This window comes from Nesoenas mayeri (assembly GCF_963082525.1).
Source record: "Nesoenas mayeri genome assembly, chromosome: 11".
Classification (NCBI taxonomy): domain Eukaryota; kingdom Metazoa; phylum Chordata; class Aves; order Columbiformes; family Columbidae; genus Nesoenas; species Nesoenas mayeri.
In genome coordinates, this window is record NC_137563.1 from 21818528 (window position 1) to 21827698 (window position 9171).

Sequence of the window (9171 nt, forward strand, 5' to 3'; positions counted from 1 at the left end):
AATTATTTTCCTGTGTTGTGCTTTTTTTAAGGTACATGTCTCCCTGTAGTGCTTTGTCTTACCCTAGAAGTTCGTATACCCACTGCAAGTCACAATCAGGCTCTTCCTGTCCTCTCTCTGACTCTCGATCACGGAGTTGTTTTCATTCCCGTTCCTACTCGCCATTGCCACCGTCTCCAATATGAGGCAAAGGGAAGAGACCTATCTATTGTTCTAGGTCAAGGTCACATGGTGATCACCACTCATGGTGAAGGTGTTCTTAAAAAACTTGAAGTGAGAAGAAGCCAGCGCAGAGCAACTGGTGAAAGAGCTTCGGCCCTTCTTTGAGTCTGTTGGATTCTGTTGGGTTATTTCAGGCTTTTTCATGCTCTGTCAGATTCTTTTGGGCTCTGTTGGCTGCTGTCAAACTCTGTCAGGCCCTGTCAGGCTTTGTCGAGCCTTGTCAGGCTCTCTTGGTCTTTGATGGGCTCTATTAGGCTCTGTTGAGTGCTGTCAGGCTCTACAGGTCTTTGTCGGGCTTTATTGAGCATGGTCAGGCTTAGTCAGCCTCTGTCAAACCCTGTCAGGCTCTGCTGGGCTCTGTCAAGCCCTGTTGGGCTCTGTTGGGCTCTATGGGGCTTTGTCGGGCTTTATTGGGCTTTGTCAGGATATGTCCAGCCCTGTCAGACTTTGTAAAGCTCTGTCAGGCATTTTGGGGCTCTGTTGGGTTCTGTCAGGTTTTTAAAGCTCTGTCAGGTTTTTTTCAAGCTCTGTTGGGCTTTCTTGGGCTTTGTCGGGCTCTGTCAGTCCCTGTTGGGCTTTGTCGAGCCCCGTTGGGCTTTGTCAGGGTCTGTCCGTCTTTATTGGGCTTTGTCAGGCTCTGTCTGGCCCTGTCAGACTTTGCCTGGCTCTGTGAGGCCCTGTTGGGCTCTGTCAGGCTCTCTTGGTCTATTTCAGGCTTTGTGAGATTATGTTTTTACATAATCCTTTTGAAGTTCTGCTCACTGGCACCTTTTGAAAAAGGTTCTATGTCAGCTGGGTGTGGCAGCCGAGCATCCCCTAGGGGAGAGGGAGCCTGTCAGCACTGGGCCTGTCACTGCCTGCTGTCCCTCCTGTCAGCATCAAGGACTCCGAAAACTGGCCAAAATATACCCAGATTTGAGACCAAACTGGCCCAAAGTCTCCAAGAGACAAGTCGGGAAGAAGGATATGGGACCGAGGGAGAAAGCGAAGGGAGCAGGACAAAGGGAGGGAAGAGGAAAAACTAGAGCTGGGCTGCAGGACTGAAATGAAGGAATTGAAAGAAAAGAGGCAGGAAGCAGGGGAGTGAGAGAAAAGGAAAGAAGAGAGGAAAGAAAAGACATGCAGCCAGACAAGGGGTTAGTAAGAGAGGATGGGACAGAGAACAGGATGAGAAGGAAATGAGGCAAGGGAAGGCATAGCAAGGACAGGCAAGGCAAGGCTAGGCTGCAGGACGTTTTTTTGCTTTATATTTTCTACCACATTCATTGTCCTGGTGTTGTGAACCCCCTCCCCAGCCCCCTTTTGGGCTGAAGCGGCGAAATGGGAGTGCTCTGCTCTGCTCGCTCCCTGAAATGCCTCTACACCAATGCGCGCAGCATGGGGAATAAGCAGGAGGGGTTAGAATCCTATGTTCGGCTGGGAGATTATAACCTGGTGACAATTACAGAAACATGGTGGGACAGTTCACATGACTGGAATGTGGTCATGGATGGCTATGCCCTTTTCAGAAAAGACAGGCCAGCCAGGCGTGGTGGTGGAGTTGCTCTCTATGTGAGAGAGCAACTACAATGTACTAAATTCTGCCCAGGAGTGGATGATGAGCGAGTTGAGAGTGTATGGGTCAGGATCAAGGGGCAGGCTGGCAGGGGTGACACTGTTGTGGGTGTCTGTTACAGGCCACCAGATCAGGCTGAGGAAGTTGATGAGGCCTTCTATGGGCAGCTGAGAGTGGCCTCGCAGTCACAGGCCCTGGTTGTTGTGGGTGATTTTAACTTCCCTGATGTTTGCTGGAAGGACCATTCAGCCAGCCAGCCAGCCACAGTCCAGGAGGTTCCTCCAGTGCATTGATGAGAACTTCCTCATGCAGATGGTGGAGGAGCTGACTAGGAGAGGTGCACTGCTGGATCTCATCCTCACTAACAAGGAGGGTCTGGTCGAAGCAGTAAAGGTTGAGGGCTGCCTGGGTTGCAGTGACCACGAGATGGTGGAGTTCAGCATCTTGTGTGGCAGGAACAGAATAGCAAGTAGAATTGCAACCCTGGACTTTAGCAGGGCTAACTTTGGCCTTTTCAAGCAATTGCTGGGGGAAATCCCATGGGCAAGACTGCTTGAAGGAAAAGGGGCCCAAGAGAGCTGGATTGCATTCAGAGATTGCTTCTTCCACGCTCAGGATCAGAGCATCCCCACACGTAGGAAGTCAAGGAAGGGAGCCAGAAGGCCTGCGTGGTTGAATAGGAATCTATTGGGTATGCTCAAACAGAAGAGGAGAGTTTACAGGTCATGGAAGCAGGGGCTGGCCACTTGGGAAGAATATAAGGCTGCTGTTAGAGGATGTAGGAAGGCAGCTAGGATAGCCAAGGCCTCCTTAGAATTACAGCTGGCGAGAGGGGTCAAGGACAGCAAAAATAACTTTTTCAAATACATAGCGGATAAAACTAATGCCAGAGGCAATGTAGGCCCACTGAGGAATGGGGTGGGTGCCCTGGTGGCGGAAGATACAGAGAAGACAGAATTACTGAATGCCTTCTTTGTCTCTGTTTACTCTGCCGGAGGCTGTCCTGGGGAGCCCTGTACCCCTGAGACCCCAGATGAAGCCAGGTCAATGGAGGAGCTTGCTTTAGTTGATGAGGACTGGGTTAAGGAGCAATTAAATAGACTGGACATCCATAAATCCATGGGTCCAGATGGGATGCATCCGCGAGTGCTGAGGGAGCTGGCTGAAGTCATTGCTGGACCGCTCTCCATCATCTTTGCCAAGTCTTGGGAAACGGGAGAGGTGCCCGAGGATTGGAGGAAAGCAAATGTCACTCCAATCTTCAAAAAAAGGCAAGAAGGAGGACCCGAGTAGCTATAGACCGGTCAGCCTCACCTCTGTCCCTGGGAAAGTAATGGAACAACTTATCCTTGGTGCTATCTCAAGGCATATCAAGGATAAGAAGGTTATTAGGGGCAGTCAGCATGGCTTTACCAAGGGTAAGTCATGCTTGACCAACCTCATAGCCTTTTATGAGAATGTTACAAGGTGGATGGATGATGGCAGAGCCGTGGATGTGGTCTACCTTGACTTCAGTAAAGCCTTTGACACAGTCTCCCACAGCATCCTAGTTGCTAAGTTGCGGAGGTGTGGTCTAGACAATAGAGTAGTGAGGTGGGTTAGAAACTGGCTTAAGGAGAGAAGCCAGAGAGTGGTAGTCAATGGTGCGGAGTCTAGTTGGAGACCAGTATCTAGTGGAGTACCTCAGGGGTCAGTACTGGGGCCAGTATTATTCAATATATTCATTAACGACTTAGACGAGGGAATAGAGTGTACTATCAGCAAGTCTGCTGATGACACTAAGCTGGGAGGAGTGGCTGACACGCCAGAAGGCTGTGCTGCCATCCAGCGAGACCTAGACAGGCTGGAGAGTTGGGCGGGGAATAACCTAATGAAATTTAACAAGGAAAAGTGTAGAGTCCTGCATCTGGGCAGGAACAACCCCAGGTTCCAGTATCAGTTGGGAAATTACATATTAGAGAGCAGTGTAGGGGAAAGGGACCTGGGGATCCTGGTGGACAACAGGATGACCATGAGCCAGCACTGTGCCCTTGTGGCCAGGAAGGCCAATGGCATCCTGGGATGTATTAGAAGGGGGGTGGTTAGTAGATCAAGAGAGGTCCTCCTTCCCCTCTACTCTGCCCTGGTGAGACCCCATCTGGAATATTGTGTCCAGTTCTGGGCCCCTCAGTTCAAAAAGGACAGGGAACTACTGAATAGGGTCCAGCGTAGGGCAACCAAGATGATTAAGGGAGTGGAGCACCTCCCTTATGAGGAAAGGCTGAGGGAGCTGGGTCTCTTTAGTTTGGAGAAGAGGAGACTGAGGGGTGACCTTATTAATGTTTATAAATATATAAAGGGTGAGTGCCATGAGGATGGAGCCAGGCTCTTCTCGTTGGCAAACAATGATAGGACAAGGGGTAATGGGGTCAAGCTGGAACACAAGAGGTTCCACTTAAATTTGAGAAAAAACTTCTTAGTAAGGGTGACAGAGCACTGGAACAGACTGCCCAGGGGGGTTGTGGAGTCTCCTTCTCTGGAGACATTCAAGACCCACCTGGACATGTTCCTGTGCAACCTCACCTAGACGTTCCTGCTCCAGCAGGGGGATTGGACTAGATGATCTTTTGAGGTCCCTTCCAATCCCAAACATACTGTGATACTGTGATACTGTGACTCTTGACAGCCATGAAAACAAGATTTCGTAATTTCAAATACTATGGAGCGAGGTATCCAGTTCCTGAGAGAGTTAGCTGTGCGAGAGATTATCTATTTTGGGCCAGATAGCCAGGAGGGGGTGAATCCAGATAGAGTTGAGTGTAGACGGTCTATGTGGCGCAGATTCTCACAAAGTGCACCACCTACATATGCTAAGATATTGGCAGGAATGTTCATGTCAACTGGTGGTAGACAAAGTGTTAATGACATGACTGAGCGGCTCCGGGAATTTGAGGAAAACCTTTCTGATCCCCTAGGGGCTTATGTCTCTAGGGTGGAGAAACTGAGTGAAACAACTGTTGACTGTTTTGAAAAGCTGTTGAGAGAAATGAAAGCACTCAGGGAATACACACATGACTCACGATTTGTATGAACCAATGTTTCAGCTATTAGGAGAAAGCATTTCCAATATCCAAAGAGAGAGAGAAAGTGTTTCCAATCCTCAGAGAGAGAGAGAAGGCGTTCCCAGTCTCCAGAGAGAGAACACAGGCAGGCCACCATCAGAGGTTTACTGTGGTCCTTCCTACGTGAACAGGGAGAAGATGGCACAATAAACTTACTGGGGAACTTCAAGAATGAGTGCATGAGTTAACAGGGAAGGCTTCTAGGAAAAAGGCTGCCCCGGTTTACAAAAGAGATTCTGATGCTCATGAAAGAACCTCTAATTCATACCAAGAGACTGTGGAAGACCGAGATTAGATGTGCCCTGCCTCCAGCCACGCGGAGGAAAGGGATAACAGAGTTTACTGGACTGTACAGATAAGATGGGCTGGTACAACACACCCCCAGGAGTACAAGGCTTTGATGGACACTGGTGCTCAGTGCACAATAATTCCTTCAGACTGTAAGGGGACACAACCCATCAGTATTTTTGGAGTGACTGGGGGATCCCAAGAGCTGACTGTTGTAGAGGCTGAAATGAGCCTAACTGGAAAAAATTGGCAAAAGCATCCCATTGTGACTGGCCCAGATGCTCCGTGCATCCTTGGCATAGACTACCTTAAGGGAGGGTATTTTAAGGACCCAAAAGGTTATAGATGGGCATTTGGGATAGCATCTGTGGACACTGAGAGAACTGAACAGCTGTCTGATTTGCCTGGTCTTTCAGATGACCCTTCTGTTGTAGGACTGCTGATGGTTGATGATCAGCAGGTGCCAGTTGCTACCACAATGGTGCATTGTCGACAGTATCGCACCGATCAGGACTCTTTGATTCCTATTCAGAAATTAATTCGTCAACTGGAAAGCCAGGGTGTGATCAGTAAGACTCGCTCACCTTTCAATAGCCCAATTTGGCCAGTGCGTAAGTCTAGCGATGAGTGGAGACTAACTGTAGACTACCGTGGCCTGAATGAAGTTACACCACCGTTGAGTGCTTCTGTGCCAGATATGCTGGAGCTGCAATTTGAACTGGAGTCAAAGGTAGCTAAGTGGTACGCTACCATTGATATTGCTAATGCGTTTTTCTCTATACCTTTAGCAGCAGAATGTAAGCTGCAGTTTGCTTTCACCTGAAGGAGCATCCAATACACCTGGAATCACTTGCCCCAGGGGTGGAAACACAGTCCTACCGTCTGCCATGGACTGATCCAAGCCACGCTAGAAGAACGTAAAGCTCCAGAACATTTGCAGTATATTGACGACATTATCGTATGGGGCGACACCGAGAGAGAAGTCTTTGAAAAGGGTGACAGAATAATTCATATTCTATTGGATGCTGCTTTTGCCATAAAACGTAGTAAGGTCAAGGGCCTTGCTCAAGAGATCCAGTTTTTAGGCATAAAATGGCAAGATGGTCGGTGGCAGATCCCGATGGAGGTGATCAATAAGATTTCAGCCATGTCTTCACCTGCTAATAAGAAGGAGACACAGACTTTCTTGGGGGTTGTAGGTTTCTGGAGGATGCATATCCCTGACTACAGCCAGATTGTGAGCCCTCTCTATCGGGTGACTCGTAAGAAAAACCAGTTTGAGTGGGGACCTGAACAATGCCAAGCTTTTGAGCAGATTAAGCGTGAGATAACTCGTGCAGTGGCCCTTGAACCAGTGCGGACTGGACCAGATGTTAAGAATGTGCTTTACACTGCAGCCGCAGATAATGGCCCTACCTGGAGCCTCTGGCAAAAGGTACCAGGAGAAACCCAAGGTCAACCCTTAGGTTTTTGGAGTCGAGGATACAAAGGGTCTGAGGCCAATTATACTCCAACTGAAAAGGAAATACTTGCAGGTTATGAAGGAGTCTGCGCTGCTTCAGAAGTGATTGGTACTGAAGCACAGCTCGTCCTGGCACCTCGACTGCCAGTGCTAAGCTGGATGTTTAAAGGAAAGGTCTCCTCCATGCATCACGCAACTGATGCTACGTGGAGAAAATAGATTGCATTGATCACGCAACGTGCTTGAATTGGGAGTCCCAATTGCCCAGGGATTTTGGAAGTAATCACCGACTGGCCAGAACGTAAAGACTTTGGAATGTTCCCTGAGGAAGAAGAAGTAACGCGTGCTGAAGAAGCACCCCCATACAATACCCTTTCAGAGACTGAAAAGCGATACGCCCTGTTCATGGATGGATCCTGCCGCCTTATAGGTGAACATAGAAGGTGAAAAGCTGCTGTGTGGAGTCCCACACGACAAGTCACTGAAGCCACTGAAGGGCAAGGTGAATCCAATCAGTTTGCTGAAGTGAAAGCCATCCAGCTGGCACTGGACATAGCTGAAAGAGAAAGATGCCCAGTACTGTACCTCTATACTGATTCATGGATGATGGCAAACGCCTTGTGGGGGTGGCTGCAGCAATGGAAGAAAAACAGCTGGCAACACAGGCGCAAACACATTTGGGCTGCCACACTGTGGCAAGACATTGCTGCTCACCTAGAAAAGCTGCCTGTGAGATTTCGTCATGTAGATGCTCATGTCCCTAAAAGTCGAGCCACCGAGGAACATCATAACAACCAGACAAAGCTGCTAAGATTCATGTTGCTGAAGTAGATTTGGACTGGCAACATAAAGGTGAACTTTTCTTAGCAAAGTGGGCCCATGAAGCCTCAGGGCATCAAGGTAGGGATGCGACCTATAAAGGGGCTCACGAGGGGTGGATTTGACTATGGACACCATTTCTCAGGTTATTCATGAGTGTGGGGCTTGCGCGGAAATCGAACAAGCCAAAAGGTTAAAGCCTGTATGGTATGGGGACTGGTGGTTAAAGTATAAGTATGGAGAGGCTTGGCAAATTGATTACATAACGCTTCCACAAACTCGTCAGGGGAAGCGGTATGTACTCACAATGGTGGAAGCAACCACCGGATGGTTAGAGACTTATGCTGTATCCCATGCTACCGCCCGCAATATGATCATGGGCCTTGAAGAGCGAGTTCTCTGGCAACATGGTACACCAGAAAGAATTGAATCAGATAATGGCACTCATTTTAAAAACAGTCTCATACATAGCTGGGGTAAAGAACATGGCATTGACTCGATATATCATATTCCATGTCATGCACAAGCATCTGGGAAAATTGAAAGGTACAATGGTTTGCTTAAAACTACACTAAGGGCACTGGGTGGTGGAACCTTTAAAAACTGGGATTCACACCTAGTGAGAGCCACTTGGTCGGTCAACAGCAGAGGATCAACCAATCGAGCTGGGCCTGCCCAATCAGAAATTCTGCACACAGTAGAAGGAGATAAAGTCCCGGTGGTACACATGAAAAATATGTTAGGAAAAGCAGTTTGGGTCACTCCTGCCTCAGACAAAGGCAGGCCTATTCATGGGATTGTCTTTGCCCAGGGATCGGGCAGCACCTGATGGGTGATGCTTAGAGATGGAGAGGTCCAGTGTGTACCACAAGGGGATTTGATTTTGGGTGAAAATAGTCAAGACTGAATCGCATGATGTTAATTTCCATGTTAGCAGTGTCTAATCAGTGTCTTTCAGATGGAACCAGAGACAGTTTTTCGACCGGCACCTGACAGCTTCTTCAAAGTTGATGTATTTACGTCTGTTGTGATCAGTGAACTTAGATGGATTTTTTCCACAGGATGGTCCAAGGACTAAGAGAATAATAAGTTACACCTGGGGGTATATATGTATATAGTTGTAGGTAATTAGATAGTATTAATAGATAGTATTATTTAGATTGTATTGGCCGTGAATGGTATGTAATAAGGGGTGGAATGTCCTGGTGTTGTGACCCGCCCCCCCTGTTTTGGGCTGAAGCAAGGGGGGAGGGGGGGGGGGGGAGGAACAATGGAAGGAACTGGCCCGAGTCATGTGGCCACGAACTGACCAATAGGGGTATTCCATCCCATTCACGATTTCCTGCATATAAAAGCAGAGCACGTGGACTGGCTTGCTCTCTTTTTTGCATCGACTGCTCGGTGCATCGGTTCTTTTTCATCGGACTGCTTTCCTTCATTCTGCTGATCCTGCAAGCTGAGGTCTCGTGCTGTTTCTGGTTCAACTGTGGGATCCTGCTGGACTTCAGGACTGGTTTTACAATATTTGTTTCTGTGCTATTTTTCTCTGTGTTCGTTTTCCTAGTCTTAGTAAACGTTTTCCAGTTTCCCAATTCTCTTTTCCTTTACTTTTCCCTTTCCTGTCTTCCCCAAATCCGAGTGAGAAGGACGGGGAAGGAGGAGTGGGGAGGCAAAGGGGGAACGGGGAAAAAAGGGTGAAGGGAAAACATCTAATATAGTTTTGA